The sequence below is a fragment of the Colobus angolensis genome, unplaced genomic scaffold (genome assembly GCF_000951035.1).
Source record: "Colobus angolensis palliatus isolate OR3802 unplaced genomic scaffold, Cang.pa_1.0 Scaffold81, whole genome shotgun sequence".
Taxonomy (NCBI): Eukaryota; Metazoa; Chordata; class Mammalia; order Primates; family Cercopithecidae; genus Colobus; species Colobus angolensis.
In genome coordinates this window covers 1,681,511-1,699,702 of record NW_012121932.1, presented here as the reverse complement: position 1 = coordinate 1,699,702, position 18,192 = coordinate 1,681,511, and the positions used below count along the sequence as shown (strand labels likewise).

Here is an 18,192-nt window from a genome sequence, read left to right as displayed (position 1 = left end):
TTCTTCTTTTAGACACAGGGTCTCTGTCTTCCAGGTTGGAGTGCAGTGACACCATCACAACTTACTGCAGTCCTGAACTCTGGAGCTCAGGTGGTGCAGTGAGCCAAGATCACGCCACTGCGCTCCAGCCTGGGTGAGAGAGCAAGACTCTGTCTCATTAAAAAAAAAAAAAAAAAAGAAAAGAAAAATTAAGAGACGGGGCTCCTATGTTGCCCAATCTGGTCTCGAATTCCTGGCCTCAAGCGATCCTCCCACTATGGCCTCCCATAGCATTGAGGTTACAGGGTGTGAGTCACTGTGCCTGGCCAGTTTTTATATTTAGGAAAAAAGCTAGCAGAAATTGGCTCTTCCCAGTTCTGAGACGTTTTTCGATTAATGCTATTGATGATTCCTAACTTGTTATCAGAGTCTTAGTTTCCTTTCCTTGGTAATCTAAGGAATTGTCCTTGCCTTCCCTTGTTTATAGTAATCTCACTGCTGCCTAAGCAGAGGAGGCATGGTTACATGGCCAGTGTCTCTCTGTCTCTGTCTCTGGGCTTAGGTTTACCCCTGAGAGAGTTCATTGTAAATCTGTGCTGAACTGACTATTCGGTCTGAGTTGGAATATTTTTTGCTTATTACAAACTCGATTTATTTGAGACAAAGTCTAACTCTGTTGTCCAGGCAGGAGTCCAGTGGCACGATCATAACTTACTGTAGCCTCAAACTCCCGACTCAAGTGATCCTCCTGCCTAAGCCTCCCCAGTAGCTGGGACTACAGACACATGCCACCACATCAGCTAATTTTAAAAAATTTTGGTAGAGGTGAGGTCTTGCTGTGTTGCCCAGGCATGTCTCAAATTCCTGAGTTCAAGCAATCCTCCAGCTTTGGCCTCTTAAAGCTTTGGGGTTACAGGCGTGAGACACTGCACCCAGCTGCAGACTATTAAGAAAAAAATAATGAAAGGCTGAGCTCTTTTCTTTGTAGCTAAGCCTCTTGAGAAAGTTCTGAGGCTGCTACATCTCCCATTCCATCCTCAGGTCCTCGCATCGCAGCTGGCAGCTCCACCGCTGTGTGGGCACTGACCCCTACCCCCCAAGGGACCAGCCATCTCCTGTTGGCCATGGCGAATGTTTTTCAGTCCTTATCTGACCTCCCTTTGGCATTGAACATTGACCAGATCCTTCTCCTTGAAGCGTTACCATCTCGAGTAGTCCCCTGCTCGAGCTGTTTCTCCTGCTTCCCTGGGTGTTCCCTTTCACTGTTTGTTGAAGGTTGTCCTCCTGCTGGTCACCCATTGAACATAGGTGTCAGGTGTCATCTAGCATTGGATCCCGTGTCCTCCTGTCACACTTTTTTCCCTGGCGGGTGTTCACAGCTGGATTTGTTCACATGACCGCCACATTGAACTCATCCGTAACTCAGACCTCTCTCTTTGGGGGCCCCCAAATTTCAACTGCTTGTCAGGATCTTTCCATGAGACTGACCACAAATATCTTAAACAGAGGATTCTTAGAATTCATCTGCTTTTTCCTCAAACGTGTCTTTTCTCCTATATTCTCTACCTCGGTGAGAGTGTCACCTCTGATGAAGTTAAATACACTGGGGGTTTGGATCAACCTAAACTCATTTTCTTTCACCCTCTTTATGCAGTAAGTACCAAGTCTTTCCCATTACTCTAAGGTAGTTCCTTTTTCCTAGTCCAAGCCAATCCTACTTGTCTGCAGATTCAGTATGGTACCTTACCTCCTGCAGGAAAATTCCCCAGCATTCTGTACCCAGCCCTTATCCTGGGATTGGTCTCCCCTCGATTGAGCTCATTCAGGCTGGTGCCTTGCCTCATTCACCGTCATTTCCCCAGGGCCTAGCAGGTGGTGCCTTGGAAATAACGTACGTTAGTGGAAGTGTCCTAGTACGATTCCATGGCTAATGTGTGTGCTACTCTTGCCATTCAGAGATGGGGCTGGGACGTCACCCTGTGGACATTCTGGTCCTAAGAGCCCTGTTCCTGGGTGCCTGCTATTTGCTTGTGTCAAGTTGGATACGACAGCTATGGGAAAATGATTGAGGGCAGAAGGCAGTTTTGGTGTGACAGGAAGAGCACAGGCTTCCAGGACTTTGCTGTAAGATCAGGAAAGAATAATGCATTGGAAGTACCTGATGCTGAGTCTGTTCTCAGGAATAGTGTGTTTGAGGCAGCTGCCCATTGCCAAGTGCTTGCCGTGTGCTTGGATGCAACCATGGCTAAAGGTTTCCTTTCTGGCTATGTGGTGATTGACTGTGGGTCACCTTCCTATTGTATTTCTGACTCCTCGAGTGTAGTATAAAGGTCTTTGCAGAGGTACAGCTAATGGAGAGGCAGTGGCAGTTGTTCAATGTTCTATAATGTAAGCTGAAAGATTTTTCTTTAGTCTTGAGCTGAGTTTTCCACATTCTCATTACTAGTTGGGGAGGAATTGGGAAGTGGTGACATTATTGGCAGCATTCTAATGACCATTCTCTAGTTCTACAGAAGAGGTATGTTTGAGGAAGGCACCTAAGTTTCCTAACTATTTCTCACACTTCTCCATCACAAGAAAGCTCTATGTACAAAATGGTGAGAGTCCCAAGAACCATCATTTGCTCTAGGCTTGTCCTTACTGTGGAAGCTCAGAGACTCACCTTTGATCTAAAATAAACAAAAAGCCATAAGGCAAACCTTATCGAAGTAGGTAACGTCGGGTGTGTTTGCTGCTGAACACATACAAACACTTTATATGCAGATAAAATACAATGACTCACAACATTGCTGACATTAGTCTGTGTTCTTCCTGCAGCTAAATACATCATAGACTTTTACCGAATTACATCGACTAATCGTTCATTGACCAACATCACACTAGTGGGACCACAAGACTGACAGTGCTGCACTTTGCTTTGAGAGGAAAGGGAAGAATGAACCTGAGGAGAGTTGACCGAAATGTAATAATTCTGAACTGAGATTTGAAGTGAAAATAGAATGCCAATTTTGATTTTTGTATTTCGTAAACTCTATTTTAAAAGTTTTTTTTGTCTTACAAATATACATCTACATATTAGACATAAAAATGGTGGCTCACGCCTGTAATCCCAGCACTTTGGGAGGCCGAGGCAGGTGGATCACGAGGTCAGGAGATCGAGACCATCCTGGCTAACACGGTGAAACCCCATCTCTACTAAAAAATGCAAAAAATTAGCTGGGCGTGGTGGCAGGCGCCTGTAGTCCCAGCTATTTGGGAGGCTGAGGCAGGAGAATAGCGTGAACCCGGGAGACGGAGCTTGCAGTGAGCCCAGAGCGTGCCACTGCACTCCAGCCTGGGCGACTGAGTGAGACTCCATCTCAAAAAAAAAAAAAAAAAAAATGGAAATGAGGCAGCTGATGTTAAATTCTGGCTGCAGTCTCTTGTAAGATTCAGTCCTTTTGATTACGGAGCTATGTCAAAGATGCCATATCTAAAAAAGAAATCAGCGTCTTTCCCTACTTCATCTTCAGTACTCAAATATGCTTAGGACAGATTATTCCTTACATGTCATTAGATATTATTTTTGAAGATTTAATGAGTTCCTGTAAAGTACTTAGAATGGTGCCTTTCATAATAAATACTGTGTAGTGTTTGCCATTTTATTATTGTTATTGCTTATTTTTAACAAAATTATATTTAAATTTGCATTTAGTGACATGTTTCTCCAAGTATATGCTAATATAATTTTCACAACGTGAATTTAAAACTGAGTCTCTCAGTTAATTGGATTTTATTCTTTTGTTTGGAATTTCCTTTTGAGATACTTTGTCAACTTTTGTAGTTAGACTGGTAATATATATTTTCAATAATCAATACTAATAGGTTTTTAAAATGACAGATTTGAGCGATTTTTCACTTAATTTTTCTAAGATCTTCTGTAAAAACTGAGGGAAGCCTGACTACATCCTATGCAAATAATTGACATAAGGATAACTCAGTTTCAGTTGTTTTCCCTATTTTTTTCTGTGATATTATTTTTAACATTATTGTGCTATATTTTATGGAACACTTTTTTACGCAACTAAATCACTCTGTCTTTATTTTGATCACTTGTTCCAAGTCTTCAACATTTTTTCTTAACTTTTAAATGCTAAAATTGTTTAGTTGGCCCCGCACAGTGGCTCCTGCCTGTAATCCCTGCACTTGGGGAGGCTGAGGCGGGAGAGTTACTTGACAGTAGGAATATGAGACCAGCCTGGGCAACACAGTGAGATCCTGTCTCTAAAAATAAATAAATAAATAAAAAATAAAAAGTTGAATTAATATTACAAATATTTTTCAAGACCTGCTGTGTGTTGGACAGCATTTGCATATGTTTTTCTTGTTTGCCACTCTGTGAGCTGTATTGTATTATAGGACAATGAAGCTATTTTGCACATAGGAAAACAGGTTTATAAAATGCATATCATTGTTTGGCTAGTAAAGAACAGAGTTGGGTTGACCACAGATCTCTGTCTGTCAATCCCAGGTGCTTACTTATCATGGTAAAACTTTTTCAAAATGACCCTACTGCCATCGGCAGGATGGTGGAATAGGGTGTCCCAGTCCTCTTCCCCCAATAGAAACACCTCTTTAATAACCCTCCAGGGATGAAAAATCTTTATGAGAGCTCCCAAATTCAGTTCTATGCATTAAATATGTGTAACTTTTTGTATGTCAATCATACCTTATAAAGTGGTTTGAAAAATAACTTTTTTTTTTTTGAGACGGAGTCACACTCTGTCGCCCAGGCTGTAGTGCAGTGACGCAATCTCGGCTCACTGCAAGCTCCACCTCCAGGGTTCATGCCATTCTCCTGCCTCAGCCTCCCGAGCAGCTGGGACTACAGGCGCCCACCACCACGCTCAGCTAATTTTTTGTATTTTTAATAGAAACGGGGTTTCACCGTGTTAGCCAGGATGGTCTCAGTTTCCTGACCTCGTGATCCACCTGCCTTGGCCTCCCAAAGTGCTGGGATTACAGGTGTGAGCTACCACGCTCAGCCGAAAAAATAACTTTTGAAGTTATGTACCATGAAAAATGGACTTAACTTGGTTTTTCTCTATGCTACACCTGGTGATCCCAATTCATTTCCTTAAGTAGTGTTTATTGAGCCCCTAAATATTGTTTATTGTTCCAGGCACAGTGTTAGGTGGGAGTTCAACAGGAAAAAGAGAGGTATAGGGTTACCTCTGAAGGAGTTTATAGCCTCTGGAGTTTATATACCTCTGAAGGAGTTATAGTTCATAGAATATTTGCTCTGTTTTGGGCCAGGCGTGGTGGCTCACGCCTGTAATCCCAGCACTTTGGGAGGCCGAGGAGGGCGGATCACTTGAGGTCAGAAGTTTGAGACCAGCCTGCCCAACATGGCAAAATCCCATCTCTACTAAAAATACAAAAAATTAGCCGGGTGTGGTGGTGGGCACCTGTAGTCCCAGCTACTTGGGAGGCTGAGACAGGAGAATCACTTGAACCCTGGAGGCGGAGGTTGCACTGAGCTGAGATTGTACCACTGGACTGCATTCTGGGTGACAAGAGCGAAACTTGATCTCCAAAAAAAAAAAAAAAAAAAGAAAGAATACTTACTCTGTTTTCATGGATTAAGTTTTCTGTGTTTAACCAGCTCTCATATGGCTTAATAACAGTCACACTGTAACATGATTAAAATATGAAAAGACAAATTTGGCATTTTACCCAGCTCCACGAGATGAATTGCACCATTTATCACATTATTCTTTGGACTTTGGTGTTGACTTAAAATTGTACAGCCTATCAATGAAGAATACATTTTTATCTTTGCTATATTTAGTTTTCTCAAGTTGCTCTTGGGCATGGTGAATCTTTTCATTGTTAGTGTTTTACATAGTTTCTAGCAGTAATGAATAATTACCAAGGACCAGATGTTTATAAACCTTTCCTCTAATGCTCACAGCCATCCTTCCAAGCTAATCTGCCTTTTCTTCATGTTAATGATGAGGGACCTGAGGCACCACATGCCCCACAGATGTTGTCATTCCAGGGCACTCAGGGCAGTCATTTCCTGGCTTCAGATTTCTTTCAATAATTTTTTTTTTTTCTTTTTTAATGAAGACCCTAGATAGGCTGTAACAGATTATCCCCTTTTCCCCTTCTGTGAGAGCTATGGTGCCTTTTAGTGGTTAAAATCTGGTGAGACCTGTGGTGAATTGATTGCTTCTGTCTGCCCCTCAGTGGTTCTGAAACATTAGGAGGTTGTCCTTCTTGAGAGAGATTTCAGCACTTCACGGAGTGAGCCGATGCCTCAAGCCACTTGTATTTGGAACCATAAAAGAGTTGTCAGTTCACTGAGTTGAAGGAGGAGGGTGTTGCTGGCTTTCTTTGTTGCCTGGAAGATGGATCTGATTATAAGAAGCCTCTCAAGTAGAGAATTGAATCCAAAAGAACTAGGAAAATCTGGGTGTTTAAACAAAGTTTGAATTGACATGGGATGTTGTGGAGATTGCAGCTTATTTAGGAAGGGAAGTGGGTAGATCTCTGGCTCCTTCTAATTAGGAGTCTATGTCCAGAGTCTGCGTTTATCCCAGGCTGCTAAGATTATTTTTCCAGTGTCTTTGATAATTGCCACAAATATACAAGAATTTGGACACATGTGGGTATGTCTTACATATTTGGGGGAATAGTTTTCAGGAAACTTTGATTCTTGGGCATATCCTCACTGATACATTAGAATAAAATATAAAGCAAAAATGCCATAAACCAGAATTGTGATCCATCATCTAGAATGAGAAAATGTCAGGCTGGGCGCGGTGGCCCAAGCCTGTAATCCCAGCACTTTGGGAGGCCGAGACGGGTGGATCATGAGGTCAGGAGATCGAGACCATCCTGGCTAACCTGGTGAAACCCCGTCTCTACTAAAAAATACAAAAAAACTAGCCGGGCGAGGTGGCGGGCGCCTGTAGTCCCAGCTACTCGGGAGGCTGAGGCAGGAGAATGGCGTAAACCCGGGAGGCGGAGCTTGCAGTGAGCTGAGATCCGGCCACTGCACTCCAGCCTGGGCGACAGAGCAAGACTCTGTCTCAAAAAAAAAAAGAAAGAAAAAAAGAAAATGTCACACATTTGTGAACAATGTGTGACATTTTCTCATTCTAGATGATGTTGCTTCAAGAAGATAGAACCGTTTGCCCTTTCCCCTCCTCAAGCCTGCTGGCACAGAACTGTCACGAGGGTGAGTTCCTGTAGGAAATATAATGGCTTTTGAAGTTGAGTTTCCTGTAATGTGAAGAGGCTTTCTGTATTCGAGACATAAAACAAAACTGAGTATTATTTTCTTTTCAAGAGTTGTCTCATAGGCAATCTAAAAAAAAGGAATGCTTAAATTACAAATAATATAACAAATTTATGGAGCGTTTGATAGTTTAACCATTTTAAAAACTGCAGTTATGTGAACTTTGGCATACTTTCTGTATTCACATAAATGGATAGTTTTACCATGTAAAGTGTTAGCTTTGAAGTTTTCTTTTGAGGGAAGAGATAAAATGCGTTAAAATTAAATTATATTTGTTTTTGTTTTAATGGCTGAAAGATGAATATGATGCAGATTTTCAAAGTACAAATATTTTTGGCGTACAGTAAAAAGTTTTCATTCCGCTCCTGCTCGGCAGTCTCTTGGTCCACCTTCTAGAGACCAATAGTTGATAGTTATTAATATATTCTTCAGAGATATTTTGTATTTATACCAGCATGTATATATCTCTGCCCTCTTTTTCCACACACTCATTCTACTGATTAGTCTCTCTAGGGTTCTATATCACTGTGGTCTCTTATTTTGACAGGCATTAATTCTAGTATATATGGAGCCTCCTCATTCATTTTTTTCTGTTACATGCGCACACTGTCCACATAACCTCTCTGTGGTGCAATTTCTAGGTTGCTTCCAGATTTTGCAGTTAACGAAGAATTTTCTCACGCAAGTATGAGTCTTAGAATAAATTCCTGTCAGTGTAGTGCTAGGTCAAAGGGTGTGGGCCACTAGGTGTAGTGGCTGCTTTCTGTTATCCCAGTACTTTGGGAGGCAGAGGTGGGAGGATTGCTTGAGTCCAGGAGTTTGAGACCAGCCTGGGCAACATAGTGAGACCATCTCTATAAAATAAATCTCAACATAGTGAGACCATCTCTATAAAATAAAAAATTAGCCAAGGGTGGTGGTGCATACCTGTAGTCATAGCTTTTCAGGAGGCTGAAGTGGGAGGATCACTTGAGTCCAGGAGGTCAAGGCTGTTGTGAGCTATGATCACACCACTGTACTCCAGCTTGCGCAATAGAGTGAGATCCTATCTCTTAAATCAGAACAAGGATCTCGCAGGAAAAAAAAAAAATTTTTTTTAAAGGGTATGGGCATATGGGCATTTTAAATTTTAATTTATGTGGCCAAATTGTTTGTCATGGAAATTATACCAAATTATCAGCAATATATTGTGGTGCCGTATAGACTATTGGCTTTGAACACATTTTCTTGGGGATGGGAAATTGATAATTTTTAAATATGCATCTTTAGATATATAATATGTGAAGTATATGTGCATATTTAGATGTATTTCCATATATTATTGAGTAATCATATTTGATTCTCTTTTTGGAGGCTAGGTAAGTTTATGTGGCAGTTTTCAAACATTGAGGGCTATTAGGTTGAGAAAATATGGATAATAAGGTAATTTGAGGACCTTTTAGTTCTTGTCCTTTCTTTCTCTAATCCCTCTGAATTATTTAAGATCCAGCTGAGTCTTGCCTTCTTCCATGAAATCTTCCACAATTATTCCAGCTCTTATTGACCTAGGATCCAGAGCCTATACTCAGTGATATGCTTTTATTAGAATGAATCTGTATAGTATCATGTTTATGTGCCATGTTAGGAGACTCAGCGTTAGAAGGGAAAGAGCAAGGAGGAGCTTCACTCTTGGCTTTGCCCTGTGATTTTTATCTAGCTCTCCTCTGGGGCAGAAGCAATAACATCCAATAGATACTATTTTCTTATTTTTGAAACCTTCCCCCAGTACTTTGTTATACTATTTTAAGCATAACTTGTATTATTTTTCTGAATATAAAAGTGATACTGATCATTGTAGAAAATATGAGAAATATAAAACATTTTATAAAGCAGAAAATAAAAATCACCCAGAACCCTATCAGCTGTGAGTACTCATAGCCATCGTTTCTTTTGTCCTTTTCTCTCTCATTCATTCTCTCTCTCTCTTTCGTTCGTTCATTCTCTCTCTCTCTATGTGTTTCTAATGAAATTGACAGCAACATGCCGATATAGTTTTATATTCTCCTTCTTTTTTTTAACCCTAAGAATAGCTGATGGCTTGGGGTATTTCCTCACAGAACTTTTCGTATGCATGTATATATACATAATATGAAATGTAGAGAAAATTTTGAATAAAGAGATTAGAAACAAAATTATACTATGCATAATGCTGCATTTGCTTTTGCCATTCAGTAATACGTGGTAAGCTGCCTGTCTCAGAAGTATGTATAGATCATTCTAGTTCTTATAAATGTTTGTACCTTTGCACCAGGTCCCATAGACTTCCAGTGATATCATGTTTTCCCTATTATAAACAATGCAAAAGTGACATCCTTTTACATAGATGTATGTAGAACCTTGTAACATAGATTAAAAGTAGAGTGACTGGGTTAAACGCTATACACACTTAAATTTTCATAGATAATGCCAAATTTCTGCTTAAAAATGTTTTACCTGTGTGTATTCCAATAATAGCCTCACTGTCCTCATCAGCTCTGAAAATGATGTCTTTAATTTTTTTAACTTGATAGATTAAAAAAAACATTGCCTCTTATGCATGTTTAATTTACATTTTCCTGATGGCAAGGTTGAATGTCTTCATATGCTTCTTAGCTGTGTGTCTTTCAGCTATAAATTTTCCATTTTTCTAGTTTCTGATCGATTATTAGGATTTCTTTGATATTAACTTTTTTGTCTGTTACATATATTGCAAGTATTTTCCTCCAGGTTGTTGTTTTCTTTTTTCTTCCCCCTGCCCCGTAGAGCTCTATTTCTGGAGACCAGGTTGTTGTTTGCTAACTTGTTTCTTGTTGTCTTTAGCCATACAGGAGTTTTAATTTATTTAATAAAATCTATGTGGTCTGTCAGTTTTGGGTCTTATTTACAAAGACCCTCCAATTTAAAATGTATTTTCTTATTTTTTGTTTCTAGCACTTTTATGATTTTGTTTTCTTACAAAGACTGAGCTGGACTGAAGGAATGATTGAACTTTATTTCTTTTCCTCTGTAGTTTAATCATGAAAATTGGTATATTTGTGTATAGGATTTTTATTATTTACCAAAGCAGTTCTGTGGAATATAGATTAAGTTAGATATTAAGTCAAAATTGAATCATGGAAATTCAGATTATGGATAAATTGTTCTTTAGGACTTTAAAAATCTCTCTCTAGCTGTCATTTAGTTTCTAATAGTGTTCTCTGGTCCCTTAAGGATCCCAGGACTTGGGTAGGGGGTAAGGAGTGTTTAAAAAGAATATACAGGTGTTATCAAATCAGTTCTGCTTTTATCTGTAATATTTCATTTGAAAATAAAGGTGCTGCTGAAAACAAGAAACAGAAAACCCATAATTTGCTATTCCATTGGAAGTTTGGGGAGCAGGGTAGGTACTAGTAACTCATGTTCCCCAAGGGGTTTCAGTGAGTTGGTGTGGGTCATGTGTGAGGTCAGTGTGCAGTGTAACTAGAATTCCTTGTCCCTGAGGATCTTGGCTGAGCTCCCCTGACAGGGCTGGGCTGAGCCCTATCCTGGGCTAGGCCTAACACTGGGCTAAGCCGTATCCTGTTACAGTTATAAAGTATGCTCCGCAGTGTGACCTTCTGCTCTAGAACACTTTGCACACTATTATTCCGCATTTCCTCTTGGATACCTCTCTCATCTGTTCACTGGGATCTAGTTATACAGAAGCAATAAATACTACAGAGCATAAATATTTTGGTTAGGAAATGAAGTACATTTCTAAATCTGTGAGCACAAAACTGAAATGGAAAAGTACTGAGCAGATTATAAGCTCAGGACCAAGAATGCCAGGAGAGGTTTTTTTTTTGTTTAGAGAAGAAACATGAAGTGTTGTTTATCTGTGGGTGTGAAAAATGTATTAAAATAGCACATTAGGCCGAGTGTGGTGCCTCACGCCTGTAATCCCAGCACTTTGGGAGGCCGAGGCGGGCGAATCACCGGAGGTCGGGAATTGAAGACCAGCCTGACCAACATGGAGAAACCCCATCTCTACTAAAAATACAAAATTAGCTGGGCATGGTGGCGTGCACTTGTAATCCCAGCTACTTGGGAGGCTGAGGCAGGAGAATCGCTTGAACCTGGGAGGCGGAGGTTGTGGTGAGCCGAGATCACACCGTTGCACTCTAGCCTGGGCAAGAAGAACGAATTTCCGTCACAAAATAAATAAATAAATAAATAATAAATAAAATAAAATAGCACATGATTACTATTCTAAAAAGCACTTTTCCTCCCCCATCTTAATTTGATAATATCAGTCTTGTCTAAGTACCTTTTCTCCTGGAGTGGATTAATGGAACACTATTTTTTTAGACTCTTGAATTACTGCAGATACTCTGACCAATTGTTATTCCTAACCTTAATGGTACTTAATTTACTTCAGAAGATTTGAATTAAATGTTGGTGTTGGTGTCATCTTTCAGATCTCCTTTTTATTTCTTCAGTGTTGATTTTTAAACCACTGTCCTCCTACTCATAATAGCTACAGTAATAGGTAATTATTAGGCATTGTTTTCTGGACCAGAGACTCTGATATTGCTTTACATACATTATCTTATTTAATCTTTTCACTGATGCTGTGACATGTAGTTACTGTTTTCATCTTACAGATCAGGAAACTGAGGCTCAGAGAGTTTAAATAGTATGTCAAAGATTTTACAGTTGGCTGAAACTCAAACATAGCATTCAGATTCAGAGCTCTTTCTTCCGCTCCCAAGCTTTTCACTGTTACAGTGTCTTTAGATTTTTTTCACCTTAATGAGTAACTCTGTGTGCCCCTTTCTGGGATGATGCTGAGAGAAGAGAAAATACATCTCACCACTAATGCTTGTCCCAGTTCTCAGACAGTTGCTTCTTGGTCCAAAGCGGTTTTAATGTGCAGTCATCTCTAAGACTTGTTGAGTTTCATGAGTCAAGCAAGAAGAATTCCAGGTCTTTCAGGCATCTCCTTCCCTCAAGTTCACTTGTGGTGAAGATGACACATGGTCAGTGTTTCCAATTATACTTCGGTCTTCCTTTTCCTTGAATCTTGTCAAGGAATAGAACTGCCCTTCCCCCTTCCCTCCCTTCCATTCAGTAGTGTAGTGGTAACTCAGTCTTAGAAACATCATGAGAGGCCACTCTTCCTTTAGACGTCCAAACATTTTGTTAGCTTTAGTTCTCCCTGCTTTGTTCATGTAAAGCTTCATTTATATGACCAATTCCCTGGTGTCATCTCTTTCTACCCTTGCAAAAAAAAAAAAAAAAAAAAAGAGGTTAATGTTAGATAACAGTGCAACACAATAGAGCATAAAGTTAAAGTCGGCTAACTTGGCAGGGTAAAAAGAAGTACATCCGGGGCTTCTTCCTATTTTGACCAAAAAGCGTTAAAGTGTATGCTTGTATGGCAGGAATCGCCGTCCTCTCTGAGCTTGGGGAACATTAGCCTGTGTAATAGGGCTGACAACAAGATGACTGCTATAATGAGTAAGGTAAGAAAGAGAAGAGAGGGGCCGGGCGCTGTGGCTCACACCTGTAATCCCAGCACTTTGGGAGGCCGAGGCGGGCGGATCATGAGGTCAGGAGATCGAGACCATCCTGGCTAATATGGTGAAACCCAATTTCTACTAAAAACACAAAAAATTAGCCGGGCGTGGTGTTAGGCGCCTGGTAGTCCCAGCTATGTGGAACGCTGAGGTGGGAGAATGGAGTGAACCCGGGAGGCGGAGCTTGCAGTGAGCTGAGATTGAGCCACTGCACTCCAGCCTGGGCAACAGAACGAGACTCCATCTCAAAACAAAAAAAAAGAAAAAGAAAGAAGAGGAAAAGGAAGGCACTAAGGATGGGAGAGAGGACACTGGTGGAGTGCTGCCAGTCATTTCTTTGGTTCTCTTTCTTTGATATGTCCACATAAATTGAGTGCTACACCTTTAGAAGTGGTTCTTTTTTAAAAACTTTTTATTGTATTTGTATTTTTAAATTTTAAGTTCTGCGGTACGGGTACAGAAGTTGTTCTTACTTTTTTTTGATAGATGCCAACAAGAATATGTTCTGTGAAAGATCTTACCAGTGTAATCATTCTGTCATTTCACATTTGAAATCTTGACCATGTATGTGTGACCTTATATATAAGAGTCTTGCACATAAAGTGTGTTTAACCTGGGTCGGTATGTTGGCATGTATCATCATCACTGATCCCACTATGTCTCTGAATAGATTATAGTTGTGTATAAAAGATCAGTTTCCTGTTTTGCTCTCTTGCCATCTCTCCTAATTCATTGGAATGCGATGACTTTATTGATTGCCTAATTCATTTCTTTTTTTAATACTTTTTTATTTTTAATTTTTGTGGGTACATACTAAGTGTGTATACTTATGGAGTACATGAGCTATTTTGATCCAGGCATATAATACATAATAATCACATCATGGAAAATGGGGTATCCGTCCCCTCAATCCTTTGTGTTGTCTTGTACACAGTTGGTGGGAATGTAAATTAGTATAACTGCCATGGAGGAACAGCTTGGAGGTTCCCCAAGAAACTGATCCACTTCTTTTTTCATCTCTTGGAGCCTTTCCCCCTGGAGGTTCTTGATCAGAAGTTCCTGTTTCCAACACATTGCCCAGGCCATCACTCTTATAGACTCTAACCATTGGCTTCACTTGCTGCTGTCTCCAGTCAGAACCTCAGAGGCAGTCTCTTCTGAGGCTTTCTCGCACCCAGGACCCCTCTGCTCTGCAGCTAGCCCTGATTTGTGCCTTCTGACCTCCAAACATGCCTTGCTTTCCCACTTAAGAATTAGAAACACTGGTAATGATCATCCCCCTCTGAAAACAGTCACCACCACTGCCTGTTGGAATCCTGCTAGGCATAAAGCCTTAGCTCCGTTTCCTTAATGGTACCTTTCTCATACCCTCATACCCTCCTGCTACTGTTGTGAATTCTGCCACATTCTTTTTTTTGTTTTTTTTGAAACAGATTCTTGCTCTGTTGCCCGGGCTGGAATGCTGTAGTGTGATCTTGGCTCACTGCAACCTCTGCCTTGTGATTCTGGTGCCTCAGCCTCCGAAGTAGCTAGGATTACAGGCACGAACCACCACCCCCAGCTAATTTTTGTATTTTTAATAGAGACGGGGTTTCGCCATGTTGGCCAGGCTGGTATCAAACTCCTGGCCTCAAGTGATCCACCTGCCATGGCCTCCCAAAGGTCTTGGATTACAGATGTGAGCCACCATGCCCGGCCAACAACACATTCTTTATAATAGGGCATGCGGCACCAGCAAGGAATGCCTCATTTGATAATACCATTGTTACACTCTGTCATCATCAAATGTCCCAACGTATATACAAAACTTTCATTCTCTTTAGGGTCACACAAAGCTAAAATAATTTATGAAGACATTTAAATGAATTGTGCCATTAAAATTAAATCAGTGTTATATGTGTGTCTCAATGGGTTTGTAACTCATTATGTTATGGACCTTTGGGGTTGAATTTACAGATGCTGAATCTGTAGACGCCAGAGGCCTAAACTGCTTTTCCTAGGGTCATCCATCTCTTAAGTGATAGCTACATGGTTGTGGACATGTCTTTTTATTTCTTCTGCCTTTTGGGGGGCAGGGATGATCTTTTACTCATTATTATATTCTCTGGAAGTTTTTTTTTTTTTTTTAACACAGTATCCTGCATTTGATAGGTTCCTTTAGTAAATGTGTCTTCATTAAATGTATTAATGAATACCATATTTTAAAATAAAATCTCATCCCAAAATGGAAATAAGTAGAGAATGGAGTAGAAAAAGAAAATCCTCTATTTGAAATTAGGATTTTCAGGGCAGCCTGAAAATGGAAGCGACAAGTCAGGATTTAAGAATAGACTGAATAATCTAGATGTGACTGTAAGTGCTGTATTTGTGAGATATGACACCTGGGTCTTTAAACCAAGATTGAGTGTAGCAACTAAACCGCTTTTGAGGAGGAGGATAGAAAAGAAAAGAATGGAAGGAAGCAGGTGGATGGGATGTTTGCTCTGGCAGATGTCTCAGATGAACTAGACTTGGGGAAATCTGTCTTGTGTTCCTATCTTATCCTTTAGTCTTCTTCCAAATCCAGCTTTCTAAGTGCTGAAGTTTTTCATTGTAAGCCTAGAGGGGCATCCAGTTGTGCTTTATCACAGGGGTCCCAGACCAGTACCAGTCCGTGGCCTGTTAGGAACTGGCCTCACAGCAGGAGGTGAGTACTGCCTGAGCTCCACCTCCTGTGGGATCCACAGCAGTGATTGATTCTCATAGGAGCAGGAACCAGTCGTCAACAGCTCATGCCAGTGATCTAGGTTGCACTCACCTTACGAGAATTTAAGTCATGCCTGATGATCTCAGGTGCAACGGTTTTATTCCAAAACCATCACTCCCCACTCCCGTCTGTGGAAAAATTGTCTTCCTTGAAACCAGTCCTTCGAGTCAAAAAGATTGGGGACCTCTGCTTTATTGACCAGTGAATAAAAGTTGGAATACCGTGACAGCACTGGCAGCCCGCAGCCACTGTAGATAGAGCTCATACACAGCAGTTTTATCTGTGAACTAACATTACATTGCAGCATTGTGAGAGCATATAAAATGAAGTTTGATTTTAGAGTTTTACCAGGCCATTCTCAGTCCTAAATCATCATCTATGGATTTAAAAATCATACTAAAGAAAATGTAATTTTAAAAATAAATCTTGCCCATGCCACTGGGTAGGGGGTTATGCCATATTAAGCAATTTGTGTTTCTTTTTTTTTTTTTTTTTTTTAGACATAGTCTCGCTCTGTCACCCAGGCTGGAGTGCAGTGGCGCAATCTCTGCTCACTGCAACCTCTGCCTCCCGGGTTCAAGTGATTCTCTTACCGTAGCCTCTGAAGTAGCTGGGATTACAGGCGTGCACCACCACGCCTGGCTAACTTTTGTATTTTTAGTAGAGATGGGGTTTCACCATGTTGGCTAGGCTGGTCATGAACTTCTGACCTCAAATGATCCGCCAGCCTCGGCCTCCCAAAGTATTGGGATTACAGGTTTGAGCCACCTCACCTGGCCACAATTTGTGTTTCTTAAAGGAACACAAATATAACTGAATTCTAACATCTTGCATGGTATTCTCATTTATGCATACACAATGGGAGATACTCTTTCATCTTATTTATAGCCAAAGATGCTTTGTTGAATATGGCATGAAACAATATGATTTTTAACTATACAGTTTTACTGTGATCTGATGATCAACATGATACAATTAATAGTGCTCTGGCAAAGGTAAATGTTAACAGCAACAGCTGCTTTATTCTCAGCTGGGGTATCAATTCCCAGGGAAATGCTTACTTTGGGAGAAAAGATTTACTTCAAGGTTATATGTGAAACATTTTCTGCCTTGTAACTTTGTGGAGAAACCTAAAGGATCCTTAAATGTCTAGCTCTGGAAGGGTCCTGGGTTGGTTGACAAAGTGATTCTACCACCCTGTTGCCTCATTGTAAGAGGACTGCCTTTGTATTTGCTCAAAGCCTTGTGATTGTAGGAGAAAGGAAAACTGGGAACCAAGGGCAAAGTTGTTTATTATAAGAGGATTGGCTTTGGCCTATACTTTATTACTAATAACTAACATTTATTAACATATGTGTCACTTACTTTAGAGCTAAGCTGCAAAATCTAAACTCTCAGAAGAGACTTTAGAGCTAGATGCTACTGTTAGCCTTTATTTTATAGATGAGACACTGAGGCCTAGAGAGGTTAAATAAATTGGCCAGTTGATAAGAGGTGGAGTCAGGACTTGAATTCAGGCATCTCTAACTCCAGAGAGACCATCCTAGAATAAGTCCTTAACTTTAGTTCTCTTTCTCATGCATTTGTTCGGTCAGCCAACACAGTGATGTGATGCCTGCTGCTGGTAAGTACCCTACGAGGCTCTGGAGCTGCAGAGTTGAGCAGCTCATGACTGCGTGGCACAGTAGGATAAGTGCTGGGAGAGAGGGAGTCCGTGTCCAAGGCTGAGCAAATCCAGAGATGAGGCATCAAACCTTAGAGATTGGCAGTTTAGAGAACTTTCCTGGAAAGTTGACTCCAAACACATTCTGAAAGACAAATAGGAGTCAACTGGATGAAAATTGGGAAGTGTGGCCTCTCAGAAGCAATAATACTCGAAGGCTTGGAGATTAGAAACGGTATGGTGGTTCCATGGTTCCTGCTCTTTGCAGGTGACTGGCGCATATGGGAAAAGGGTGGGCAAGGGGAGGGGGCATGGTACAGATGGATACGGTTTTGGGCTTGGCTCTGCCACTTCCCGGCTTTGTGTCCTTGAGCAAAATCTCAACCTTCTCAAGCCTCAGTTTCGTCATCCATAACATGAGTATAAATAATATACTTACCTCAGGACTGTTATGAGGGCCAAATGATGTAACAAACTGAAAATGCTTAACACCATGCTAGACACACCATAAATGCCCAGTCCGTTGAAGCTGCGGTTATTAATTACCATCATTATTGTCACTGTCTTCCTTTTCCTCATTATTTAGTTAGGCAAGGCCCAGATCTTAAAGGACCTTTCTCAAACCATCTTATGTTGTCTTTCGATGCAGTCTTAGCCACGCCACGAGCTAGGGGAAGTTCTGATGTCTTTGAATGCTGGGTGGAAGGGTAGAGAGAATTTCATATTTCGAGAAGCGGTAACAAGCTCATTTTGATGAAATGCATTGCAACATAGCAGAGAGGTCAAGAGTCTTTTCTGATGTCTGTGCTTGTGATGGTAAAATTTGTATTGAGGAAAAGGCAATAATATTACAGTGTCACTTTTGCAAAAATCTTCTTAAGCACAGCTGTCAAAAACCTCTTTCCAGAGAAGGCCGTTTGCCCTCTGTGATCCTGAAGAATTCATCCCCACTAGATTATGAGCT

At 40.7% G+C, this 18,192-nt stretch overlaps 1 protein-coding gene across 2 annotated transcripts in view; it reads left to right on the top strand.

Moving 5' to 3' along the window:
* The window catches only part of PTPN14 (protein tyrosine phosphatase, non-receptor type 14), a 218,649-nt gene that overhangs the window by 48,784 nt on the left and 151,673 nt on the right, over positions 1-18,192 (top strand). The gene's annotated exons all lie outside the window — the stretch shown is intronic.